Source organism: Pterocles gutturalis, unplaced genomic scaffold, assembly GCF_000699245.1.
Source record: "Pterocles gutturalis isolate BGI_N339 unplaced genomic scaffold, ASM69924v1 scaffold367, whole genome shotgun sequence".
Classification (NCBI taxonomy): Eukaryota; Metazoa; Chordata; class Aves; order Pterocliformes; family Pteroclidae; genus Pterocles; species Pterocles gutturalis.
In genome coordinates, this window is record NW_010107554.1 from 11,944 (window position 1) to 25,075 (window position 13,132).

Below are 13,132 nucleotides of genomic sequence, written 5' to 3' on the forward strand. Positions count from 1 at the left end.
TTCTGTTCATTACACCTCAATCTTTTACCCAAAAGAAGACATAAAACTCTATGGTTTGATAGGTCTTCCTGTGGTGTGTACAGTATCCGTAAAGCAAAATATGAATGCGTGTTTCCTGAATATTTTGGATCCTCATTCAAAAAGTAAATGTTGTGTTGGTGTGTACCTTCTGCATTTGCAACTCTTGAGATAATTTGAGAGCTTCTTAATGTCGTAACCTGAGAAGATACAGGAAGCTTAAATCTTTTGTTGATGAGATTCTTTTGTTTTTATAAACAGACAAATATTTTGCGGAAACCTTTTTTTTATGGTGCTACTCTCTGACTCCTCTTGAATACATGCTGTCACTAGTTCTCAAAATACCTTTCACAAAGAAAACAAATAAGATTATAATAGTGCACAAATGGAAACTCTTAGGAGCATGAAGTGACTTGTCCAATGCTAGTCAGTTGGATAGTTAGTAACAGAACTCATGTCTTCCAAGTCCCAGTCTCATGTTTTCGACAGTAGACCATGGGATGGTTTTACATTCTCAGAGTGTGTCACTTGACACTTTTATTATGAGTTGTAAGACTAGTTATTGATTTGGGGAATGTTTAAGCTGTAATTGCTGACTGGGAATGGAACAGACATTGCAGATTTGGTCTACATCTTAAATTTAAGTATTTTTTGATGTTCTGGTGACAGTAACTTGAAGCATGACATTTAAAATGTTTTCCTCTCTATTTTTTTTTTGTCTTAGTCTACAATGATCGCAAAATGTGCACCTCTTCTATTCTTCATTCTGCTCTTCCTATTATACCTTAAGTTGAACAAGCTTACATTCTGATAGTTGAACCTACTCTTGCGAGTAATTCAACTGGTTCACTTACTAACTATACAGATTGCTTGCTAACCCTTCTGCACATTAGTTATTTGTGCTGGTAACACTGAGGAAAACAATATTTGACAGCTCTGTCTGCAAAAATAAAGTGAGTGGGCACAGTGACTGGGAGCTGTTGCCTTGCACGGAGCAAGTACCTTCTAGTGCTGAGAGGCCTGGGTGGTGTAAAGATCGCAGCAGCAGCAGCTGGGTATTTCTCAGATAAGAAACTATGGCTGCTTCCTTGGTAAGGTTTTGGCACTATAGGAGTTTCTTGTCCTGTTTTGCTGTGTCCTAAGTGGTGTTTATTAGAAAGTGACAAGCTTTCTGGGGGTTGTAGCCTAAGCTGTGCAGTGGTTGAAGCTTCATCTGATTTGTATAGACCTCTCTATACGTAATGTGACTTACCTAGTGTATGTGCTCCTTCCCTTTCTGATGTGTTATCTCCCTCCTGCACTTCCTCCAGAGACATTATTTTTATATTTCCAAGTTTGTATTATTGGCCATATTGGTCCTGAAAAGTACATAAACCTGCAGTGAGTCCGGACTGAATGTTGATTTATGTTAGAGGCCATTGATGCCACAGTATATCTGAGGTTCAGCTATGTGGTCTGTTTTATCTGTTAGCTGCTTTGTCAGTGGTAATCTTGACATCCCACAAACATTAATTCCTGGAAAGTGTAATGAGAAACCAGAACTAATTGGTCTAGACAAGTGCTGACTGTGGCAGTAATTTCATTGATCAGAATCCATTAGATGATCCTGTATGCTCTTACAGATGGTCCTGGCTGCTGGCAAGATGGAAGCTTTGCCACGAAGTTATCAAAGCAGTATCGCTAGATTTATTGGGCTCACATCCATAGTCTAGACCTTAGAGGCTAGAGCCACTTGTTTTCATTACCAGCTGCAGTTCTATTTATATTATGTTGCATACTAGAAATTACAACTGTTTGTTCATCAGTGAGAGTGTATTTTGTCACTCTTAGACCTGACAGGGCTGAATGTTAAATCTAAGTGTTAAACCTTCATTTTTCTCCACGGAATTGTCGGTTGGTGTCATAGTTCCTCCCAGTTTTGTACAGAAGAAGTTGGAAGTGACATCCGTACTCAGATGCAGCACTTCAGTCAGGGGGACAAATGCAGGAAAAGTCTTATTTGCAGAAGCTGTGGTGAGATGTCCCAGTTTACACCTGTTAATTGTTAGTACTGTCCAGTCCCCCCATCTGTGTCCCCCCCCTGCCCCACAACCTCCACTCATGCAACTATGAAAACAGCTCACTATCAGCGTCTAGTTGCGGGCCGGGCTGAATCTGCACAGGAGCTTATTGCCATGTCAGTTAATTACAGAAATTGCTATGCTACGGCACATTGCTAGCAGCATGCCGGCTGTATATACCTTGATCTGAGGTATCCAAGTCCTGGTTTCTTCTGAGGAGAAATACAGTTGTCAGATTCTTTGGCCTTTGGGCTAGGTTTGTCAGATGTATAAAACTTGGATAAAGTATTTGGTGTATTTATGCAATGCAATTAAATTAACCATACTGAAACAATTTTGGTTTAAGAAACATTTATGATTTAAGAGCATTCTCCCAGGCTTTCTACAGGTGGTTGTCTCATTTGCTGCTTGCTTTTTAAAGTTTTTATTGTCTTGGATTTTGCCTTTGATTCAGTGAGGTGTGTATTTTTTCCCAAAGGTATCCAAGAGGTATGGGATCCTCTGGCTATGTTAGCTGTAGTTTTGGTTCCTTTGAAGTTTTTAAATTAATTCTCTAGAGTGTTACATAGTTACATGTGCGAAGGGAAGATTTTCTTTTTAACATTAAAAATTTGTTTACCAGTATGTTCTTAAGCATTAACAAGATGAATGAGCTGTGTATTTCAGTTTTTTTCTGAAAGCTGATTATCACAGAAATATAACTTAGAATTTATGACAATTTTCATAGGGTTTAATATCTAGCAAAGATTGGGTTTAAAAAGAAGAAAACAAAAATTTAGTGTTACATGATGTTTTGAAGCCAGGTCTGTTAGCAGGAATCTGAGACCATTTTTTTGGCCATAAACAAATTTTCTTTAATTAAACTTCAAAAAAGCACAGGAATGTGGGTGAGGTGGAAGGAGGTGTCCTCAGGTAACATATTTGCCTGAATCACTAATAGGAGCTTCGTAATTCAGAATGTTATTGTGAAACAGAACAAAAATAGGTATGTAAAGTGTTCCCTAACCAACAGTCAGTTGTCAGTAATATTCTAGAAAAGATAAATTCATCATTTTGAAAAGACACAGTTCTGATAACTGAGTTATGCTTCTCAGGATTCATGGATTGATTTTTAGTGTTCTCGACCAGTAGTAAAAGAAAATTATTTTTTGTTGTATTTAGGATTCTGTGTTCTTTTAGCGGGTATAATATTTTATTAAATCAATTGAACAAATTAGGAAGAAATTAGAATAACTGAAAATTACTACAAAATTCTCAAAGAATATAGAACAAAGGTTATGAAGGAGCCTGCAAAGCAGTGAAAATATGGGAACTCAAATAGCCTTGTGTAACTCTTCTCCTTGCAGAGAGATGCAGTTTTGGTTTGGTGCCTGTCGTTAAGTAAACGGATTTGGATTTTCTGTAAAATATTGCTAGACAAACATGAGTGTAGTTCTGCAAAATAACCTAGGAGGAAGTAGAGAAGAAATTCTTAAAAAAAAAAAAAAAAGAAGAAGAAAAAAGGGAAAACGAAACAAAACAAACCCCAAACCAAACAAAAAACCGCAAAACTAAAAATCCAAGGTTTGTATTTAAATATATGCTAGCTTGTGTTGGGGGTCAGTTTCTGAATCTGCAAAAAGAGAACCCTGAAGTTACATCCCCTACTGATGAGGTGCTAGTACAGAAAGTCTGTATGGTTCCTGGTTGATGACTTGCTGAAGATGTAGAAATAACATTTTTTCCTTGTGTTGTTAGTTGTTTGTGTTCTCCAATTCAGAGCTTTTCCATGTATTTCCATCTATGTTATCTTACAGTAGTGAGTTCCCATCTGCAGGTTCATTGTCACTTGTTAGGGCTGCTGCTGTCAAAATAATGTAATATAGGAATTTAGGATTGTGGGTACTGCTTCTGTCATGAGAGCTAAAGAGCCAGATAGGTAGGATGAGTCCACTGAAAGTTACTTGGAAGCTACAAGACCTGTTTGAGACATGTTGTGTTTGTAGTCCTTTCTTTTGCACCCTTTTGTTTATTCTCTATTTTTGAAATGTGCAACTTAATTTTTGAGCCTAATGAGGGTTGTTGCTACCTCATGATAACTTCTGTTAGTAGAAATATACTTTACTTTCCCAGTCCTCAGCATTTTACAAGGTGGAGTTCATGTTGTATTGATTGTTCTTATCTGATTTTAACTCTGGAGTACTCAGTGTCTGTTTTTTCCTTATCTTTTAGAGTGAAGACTGGAAGGCTAGAGGGAGGTGCATAGCTGCAGGTATGAATCAACTACAGTTTGTACTGTTACGTATTGGAGCTTCATTTCAAAGGTTTAGAGAGAAGTTGTTTTTACTTTCAATGATGAAGGCAGTTGTTTTCCACTGCAGTGAGCAGAGTGCTCCCTGAACCTTAAACTCTTCTCATTTTCCTGCCTTTGTGCTGCTAAAGGGGGTTGGGAGTGTTAACAGTTTAGGACTGGGAGTTCCAAGTCAATGGGCTTCTTTAGCTCCATCTGTAATTTAATAACTTTAGAGACATAACTAACTACAAAGGAGAAATGTGTGTCTTCACATTTGTTCTGGTCAAGAAGGTACTATGCAGTGCTCTGTAGTACATGGAACCCTAAACAACAACTCCCTATGGGCTGAGACAAATTTGATTATGTGCAGCAGAATGGAAGCATAGGCTAGTGTGAAAATGCTTGGAGTCAAATGCAAGGATGTTCTGGTGCAGTTTCCTTAATGCCTGAAGTCCAGTAAGGATGTAGTTTCATGAGACAACTCAGACTATTCCCCCTTACTTTCTTATTCAGTTTTCAGCTGAGTAGTCCTGTGTCCTTGGGTTATGCTTGGTTCTTGTGGTTTGGCTGCATGGTAGGCAAGGTCAGCTTGATAACCCAGTAAAAAGCTCTTTCATGATCACGTTGTTGTTTCTATGGCTTAGCGTGTTGGAATGATTTACTGTGTGGTCAGAGGACTACCAAAAGAATAGACAAGACTGTCTGTAGCTGTGCACTTTAAGAGTTTCAGTGCAGTTCTGAGGACAATTGACCTGTAACTGCTGTGTTAAGTAACACTAATGCTCAAAGTGTGGTGGTTGTTGTTCTTCTGATGAATCACCTCTTCTGTGGCAGAAATATTTTAGGTATGCTTTAGTCCGTAGACAACCAGGGAGAGTTGAGTTTTGATATTATCTTGAGGAAACACTTGTTTTCTACTATGGTCAGACATTTGCTACAGTTTTCATAAATACATTGGAAAGGATATAGTCACATCTATAGCAGAAAAAAAAAATCAAAATTGTCTTTAAAGTGCAGGATATCCTGTCTCTCCATATGTTACTCATCAGGGTAGAAGGAGCTGAAGGTGGATTAAGAAATCCAGGAACACCTTCATTTTCAAGTGATTTTTAGAGAATTGGCAATTAATCTCTGTGTTTGGAAGTACCAGTTTGAGGGTATTGGTCTCCAGGTATTGTGGGGGGTGCAAAACACTCAACTTCTTTCTTAAATGACTGGTGCTCTGTACTTTGTCCCTGCTGCTCCTTTGCTGCTCTGTTAGGACCATATAGAAGATAGGGAAGAGGGAATATTGGTCATTGTATTTGTGTTTTTGTCAGAAGGGTTTGTGTTTTTGAGCCAGACTAATCTGTGATTAGAACTAGTTTTTCACACTCATGGGATTCCATGAATCAATAGGTTTGGATTACTTAAATAGCAAAATAATCAGATTATTTAAATAGCAAAATAATAATCACATTTATGATTGAGAATAAGTCACAAAATGGAGCATTTCCATTTGATACAAAATCCATGGTTTCTCATCTTAAGAGCATCGTGAAGTTGAATTCATCTGCCTTAATGTGAATGTGGAAAGGTGTCCAAATGAAAGAGGATTGAGTCTTTCTTGAATATTTCATATAAAATTGTTTGTATGCATCCCAGTGTGTAGTGCCTCTTATGATGATTAACTCCATAAATTAACTCCACAGACGTGTATCAGAATAAACTGATAGTGTTCTGCTTCTGCTCTGGAGGAGGAGTCAGCTTTGCTTTGAGATAAGGAATCAGTCGGCCTTTGAAAGAGCACTCGGTTTTGTTCCCCAGTTTATATATCACACTGTTTCTTCTGACTTTAGAGGCTTGGAAAATTTAGATATTTTTCAGAAACGTACTCTCTGTCAGTTTTATAGTCCTGGATATGTAGCTTAAAGCTAAGGAAGTTTTGCAGATGGCTGCTTATCCAAAATATGCAGCAGGAGTCTCAGCTTTGCTTAGGAGAAAAGATTAAAATAACAACTTCCTAAATCCATCACATTCCTTCTGTGCCAGAAGTGATGCTGGAGCTTCCCTTGTTGCATGTATTAGTCTTCTCTACCTCACAATATCTGTGGTAGCTTGAATTGTTTGCCTTTCCAGGGATACTACATCCCATTCTGATCTCCACTGCGCTCATGGACCATACTGGAGCTATACTGGAGCCTTTCCAACCTTGTGCCAAGAGCCAGGAGAAATCACGCCTTACCGTGTTCTAAGTTGATGCACTATGTAGAAATTATTATTGTGGTGCTCACTGTTCTAACTGCATAGTGTCCTCTGGGACACTGTCTGAGCTGCATTTGAACTCTCTTCAGGTAACACAACAACATAAAGCTTTCATTTGGATAAAATGAAATGAGAGAGAAATAGTGAGTGAATTTTTACTAATAGTATACTATTAAGTGATTGTTGTTTGCATCTGGTACTATTAGTAGAAACAATTTGAGATTAAAGGACTCCTCAAAAAGGCTTGCATGGCTGTTCTGGTGGCTGCAAAGGACAATGAAACTTGAGACTTGTTGCTTTGTTTAGCCCAAAAGGTCTCTTGAAACTTAACAGGGGAGGGGGAAAAAAAAAAACAAACCTCTGTCATACTTCCGAATGATTTTTGAACAGGTCTAACTGCTATTCTAAGACATTTCAGAAAGGAGAGGTTTTAAAATCGTTTAATAATATCAAGTTTGTTCCTTGGAGTTAAGATTACGTGTTACATTTCTTAAGTAAAAAAAAAGTAACTCTGACCAGTTATTACTTAAGGTTTTACTTTACACATGCAGAAGGTGTGTTGTTTGCAATAATTCTTAGTTAATGGTAGTCCTTGTGGAGGGTAATAACAACAGTTTTCCTCTGTGGGATTGTCCTGGAATTGTATAGCTCGTTCTGTAGTCTCCCCCGTGTCCAATATGCAACCACACAGCAATTCTCTGTGTAAATGTAGTTGCTTTCCCCATTATAGTGCTTTGTGACATGTTTGGCTTGAAGACAAGCAGGCTGTTCAGAGCTTTCCAGGTCCCAGTGGATTTCCAGCTCCTTAGCAGAAGAGTAACTTCTGTCTCTCTTTCAGTGGGAGAAAACTGACCGAAAGTGTTAAAAATCTCTCTAGCAAATATTGCAGAGATGACAAAATGCTTGTTCGTGGTGCATCTTTTTTATTAAGTACAGAGCTGCAGTTTTGCTATTATGTAGGAAAAGACAGCAAAATGCAGGCCTGTTTGAAGCCAGGTCTTGTGTTTGTATTTACAAAGTAAAAATGTTCAAGGAAGTCTAAGGTGTCCTCTGTTCCATGGACTTGCTTGCAGGGTTGTTTCTTACATAAAAAGCTGAAATACCTGAAGGTAAACTTCTGGCCACTTTTTAAAAGGAAAATATCGTTTTTGTAAGCTCAGAGACAATGTTTGGGGAAAGAAAGAGGGGAAAGGTGGTGTAAATGGATCTGTACCTCTGCTTTCAGGGCATGATAGCTTGCAAGCGTTAGTATTGTTATTCTCTTCTACTGAAGATCTAAGTGTTGAAGTGCAAGTGTGATTTATCGTCCAGACTTCCTGTCTCATGGTCTGAATTCAGTCAATAAACAAAAGAAGGCGGGGTGGGGGGGAGCCCCTCAAACCTTGCTGCCGCCTTAAGTGTTCCATCCTGTCTCCTTTTAGTAGTTCTCTGTCCTTTCGCAGGATAGAAACGCATGTCCTCACTTATGGCCTCATTTCCTGCCGTGTCTCCAGTTCTGTCTCATACTGCTGCCTTTATTTCCTCTTACTGTTGTTGTGACCAAGCCACTTTTCCTATTTTCTCAAGAATTTTTTTCTATCTACAGTGCCAAAGTGTCTACAGGTCTTTCAGATCTCTCTTAGGTACCTAAGATTTTTCATAATTTGTCCCTCACAAAATATAATCATTGTTGTGTTCTAGCACTGTGATGATAAAAGCTCCAAACTTCATCTGCTGGAATGTTGGCAGATGTTTAAAAAAAAAAATAATTTTGAACTGAAATTTTCTTTTACATGCCTTCCTGTAGAGTTTAAGCAGTACCTGAAATACACATTTCATGTCTTTACAAAATAAAAACCCCACAACCTACAGATAAAGGATAAAGGGATTAAATCTTTTTTTTTTTATTGATGATGTTTTTAACATTCATTTGTCTTCATAGAATGAGAGGAAGAAAGCTCTATGCTTCTGTTTTAAAAGCAATTGCCCTGGGATTCATACATCAATACTTCTTCCTCATATCAATTATTAATTGTAAAATGTCTTGCTAAGAGGGGTAAACATGGAATGATTATTCCTTGTCTACAATTTGCCAAAACTAATTATTCTAGGGAGCCTGCATTAAAGGTTGTTGTTATCTGTTCTTCAAGTACAGATGCTCTAATAGTTGCCATGCATTAATTGCTCCACATTCATGCTTTGGTCTTTTGGCAGTTTGTTCATCTGCTTATTTGCTTTGTGTCTAGTATCTTTCGTACAGTGTGTTCTCAGCTGGGCCTGTGCTGTCTTCTTTGCATGGCAGTAAGTTTTACTGTGTTGTGGTTCTTTGTTTTGGTTTTTTTGTTTGTTTTGGTTTTTAATTATTTGCAAATTTTCTATTTTTTTTTAAATTCTACTACCGAGAAATAGCTGATAATGCTGATTTTTGTCTCCCTCTCCATTCCCTTTATCTGAAAAAAAAATGAGGAAATATGCAAGATAAAGAAACAAAATGTAGCTGGTAAAGACAGAAATTTAATATGCATTTCCAATGACTATTCTGAAGGTCAAAACTAGGAACTTGAATTACAAAATTGTAGTCTAAAGCCAGCAAAATAAAATATCTTCCACTATAAGGGAACAGCAACAATCCAGGCACCTCTCTGATTACATTTCTGTGAAGATTAATGAAAGTGTTTAATGTATCATTGGGGAACAGGTATAAGAAGGAGATAATTAAACACCAAAGAGAAGATGGGGTTTCTTGGAAAACAGTTTAATTTGAAGATTTACTTTTGTGGAGATCTTTTTTTATTTATTTCACTGTGTTATTGTAGTAGACTATTATCCTAGGTACTCTCCTTGAAAACAGTGTGGCCAGATACTGTCTCCCTTTGCAAAAATCTTGGTAAATACTAACTGAAGTTGTCTGTCTGTGAATGGCACTGTTGCAAACTGTGATATTTGAAGTTCTTTGGAGTTTCTACCTTTCTGTAAAAAATTAAATAGTTAAAGATTCATTCATTAAGAAATGATAGTTGTGATATACCTCAAAATAGTGCAAAAATATTTGAGTAATCTCAAACCAGAGAGCTTTGGAAGCCATCAGCTTGCTTATTCCTTGTTGCTGTAGGGTAATGAGAAATTTTACAGTCTGAGTGAGTGTTTGAGTTTGTCATCCGGAGGCAGTTTCATGGCCAGTCTATTCCATTTTTTCTCTTTTTGCTCATGCCTGTGCAAGCCTTTGTAGTATCATCACTGAAGCAGCAGCCACAGCTGCAACGGGTCAAGCGCCGGCTGAGCAGCCTCACGCTGCTGCCTTAGCTGACAGGTATGCACTATCAAAGTCAAACTGGGGGTAGCAGCATGCAGCTGTTCTGCCCTGGAGAAGCAGATTACTGTCTGCAGAGCTGTGGGTCGCTCGCATTGCAGAATTCTGATACCCACAGCCCCGTCGGTATATTCACAGCACACTCGTGTCCCCTCTCAGGCAAGCAGATGAAGAGGCAATGTGTCAGAGGGAGATAAGAGGAAAATTGAAGAAGTTTGGAGGCCACTGTCTTAAAGGCTGGACTTCATTCATCTGCTATAAGAGGGTTTTAAGACTGATAATTCACCTTCTTCTGAGTTCTTGATAGACATCCTGTTACTAGCAGTTACTGGCAGAGCAGAACCTAGTTGCAGGTTTTTGGTTTCTCGGATTTGAACAGATGTTGCAACCTGTTCCGTGGTAGGTAAGCTCTGGTACTGCAGAGCTGTCGTTTGCTGTTTGGTGTCAGCTGGCCTCAGGAGTGAGCCTGATACTGAGGATAACACAGATTGAGTTTGTTCATCCATTATATGATGGCATATTGAAAGCAATTGCAAGGCATTTTAAAAAGAGAGGAGAGCATATAAACTGGTTACTCTCTGTGCTGTAATGTTTCCTGAAGTCCACAGCTGTGTTTTGGGGGGCCTGGGGGCTTTTGGTTGTGTAGTTACAGGGCAGAGGGAGATAGGTGAGTTTGGTGTTACTAAAGCAGTTGAATGTGGTGCTCATAATAGCTGAGCGTTTTTAGTTAGCATTTAACTAGTATGTGTATAGTTCAGTTCTTGAGTGGTTTTAACAGGACAACTTTCCTTTTTTCCATAGTGCTTTTTGTTTTGTCCTAACACAGATGCATAGGCATACTCCTGCTCTTTGGCATGTTCCAGATCTATCTGTGCCATTCGCAAAGGCTAATCATCTCTCGTGTTTGTTTTCACCACAAAACTGACTCTGTGGTCTCTCAGCCTCTCTGTTTTCAGCTCAGGAGAACCGAAGGTGTTGTGGTTTGTCTGGTAACCTCTGATGGGTCTCTTCCAAGTACTTGTCCAGCCTGTTTTTGCACTCGGGTTTATTGCATCTGCAGTATCCTGCCAACAAGGAGCTCTAAAAATCTACTACCCTTTGCAGTGACATCTCCTTTCCTCCTCAGAGGAGGAATGCTGTTCTATCAATCCTTAAGATTTTGCTTTCTTGGCTGTCATTTGAAAGTTTAGTTTGGAGATACTGGCTGTATGAGAAGATAATAGACACACATGACCTATTACGGTTGATATGTGTATTCACTTTGTTGCTTGTTGTTTGAAATAAAAGCAAGAGGGACATCTAGACTCATCAGACAAATAAATGTGGGGTAGTCAAAGCAGAATATTTTGGTATCATGCTGGTATGTGGATAATACTGTAGGTACAAGTCTTCCTTACTTGTTTTTGCTATTACATTAAGGTCAAAAATGTTTCTATCAGGGCATTGCTTGATTCCTGGCCTTTACTGTTTGTACTTCCAGCAAAATGATGGCTTAAAGTCACTGGCCTGTCTGAAGACCTGCTGTTGCAGACTACTTTACTGGTGCCCTTTGAAGTGACTTTACACTAGCACATGCAACAGGAGGAACTGGATGTCTGTGTGCAGTCTGTGCTCTAATCTAGAAGTATTTTGATTAATAGATATCTGCTACAGGGAGCTCACTTGGATTGTTATTGATGGTTTTTAAAGGAAACAATGCACAAGCCTTATACTGTCATTCCTTCCTGAAAACTTTTGAATACACCTTTCATATTCAAATAGATTTGTCGGAGCAGTAAATGTCTCAAGGCATTAAGTGAGGGGGAGGTCAAAACAGAACATTGAACTCTTGCTCATTGGTGTGCACATGGCTCTGAACTAGTCCGGCTATTGATTATGGTCTGCAAAGCAAAACAGGCAGAAGTCACTGAAGGATCTTGAGACTCATTGGATTTATTGTGAGAAGTTAAGACACATCCGTAGGAACAGGGTTTTTTAGTTTTGCTTTTGATACGTATTGGCATACTTGTGTTAAGTGTTAACTCTCTAGTGTATAGATTTGTTGTATATTCTCAGTTCTCTGTGTCCCAGGAAAGCATCACTGCATCCTGGTTTGCCTGTGTGACAGCTAGAAATTGAGGAGCTAAGGGAAGTTGCTTGGATTTTTGTAGCAGGTTGGTAGAGAGCTGGGAACAGAGCCTTCTTTTCTACCACAGCTTGCAATCTCTTGGTGCCTCTCAGAAACAGCATGTTAAAGTGATAGGTCTTTTCTGATCAATTTAGCTCAGAACCCCTTCGTACAACAGATTTACACAGGTATTGGACTTTAGGTACTGTTTTGCCACCTCGTAAATGTGATCTCAGTTGCCACCGAGATGCAGTAACTTTTGTGGTTTTAATCCAAACAATGTATTCCAGATCTATTTTCACACGTAGATTTTGCACAGGATGTGTTGATTTAGAAAGGTAAAAATAAATTGTGACTAAGGAACTTGAGAACTGCCACACTGCACACAGTGTGGTTTGTAGTTTCCTTCTGATAATGCCTGGTACTATGTGCATTAGACAGATAGGTCTAAAATCTTAATTATTGGTTATTCTGTGTTTACAGATGAGGTTACTTAGTTGTTCCTTCCTAATATTAACTAGAAAGTGGTAGTTCTTATGTGCAGTATTTTGATGAATAGATCCCATGGGTTATCTGTTTAAAAAAAAAAAAGTGGGGATTTATATATACGTGCAGTGAAAATAAGTGGGAAAATATATCCCCGCGAGCATCCAGTTGTGCTCAAACCCTGTCAAACTGACAAAATTACAAAAGTCACCACCACTAGATATTTATTTCATCTATGAATTTATTTGACAAGATTACAAAAGTCACCGCCACTAGATATTTATTTCATCTATGAATTTAGTAAGAAGTGTTCCCTCTTACAGTTTCAGATTTGCCTTTGCCAGATTCCTGCTTTACTCATATGAACATAGGAAACTACAACTGCTCTGTTAATTGTGTGGCGGTAGATAGTTTCAAGTGAATGTTGCATTGCAGTAAGAAAGCAGGAAGAACAGAAGTAGAGCTTTCAAAAGAAGCATATGTACTTGAGGATGCTTGTAGACAATTTAAAAGAAAACTTTACCTGTATGTGTTTCTTGTCTTTTTTATGAGCACCACTGTTTAGAATTCATTAGAAGGACAAATTTGTTCACTTCAGTGCAAAGTTTTGTCACCTTTTCCAGAAAAATGACCTAATGCCCTCCTTTTAGAGAATA

At 38.4% G+C, this 13,132-nt stretch overlaps 1 protein-coding gene across 2 annotated transcripts in view; it reads left to right on the top strand.

Annotated features, from left to right (window-relative positions):
* Positions 1 to 4,287: 4,287 nt before the first annotated feature.
* CELF1 (CUGBP, Elav-like family member 1) overlaps positions 4,288 to 13,132 on the top strand; it is a 42,150-nt gene continuing 33,305 nt past the window's right edge. Inside the window, exon 1 of one of the 2 annotated variants that reach the window (XM_010088116.1) lies at positions 4,288 to 4,329. The gene's annotated coding sequence lies outside the window, so the exon portion shown is untranslated. The remainder of the gene's footprint in view (positions 4,330 to 13,132) is intronic. The other variant, XM_010088115.1, reaches the window with a different exon arrangement.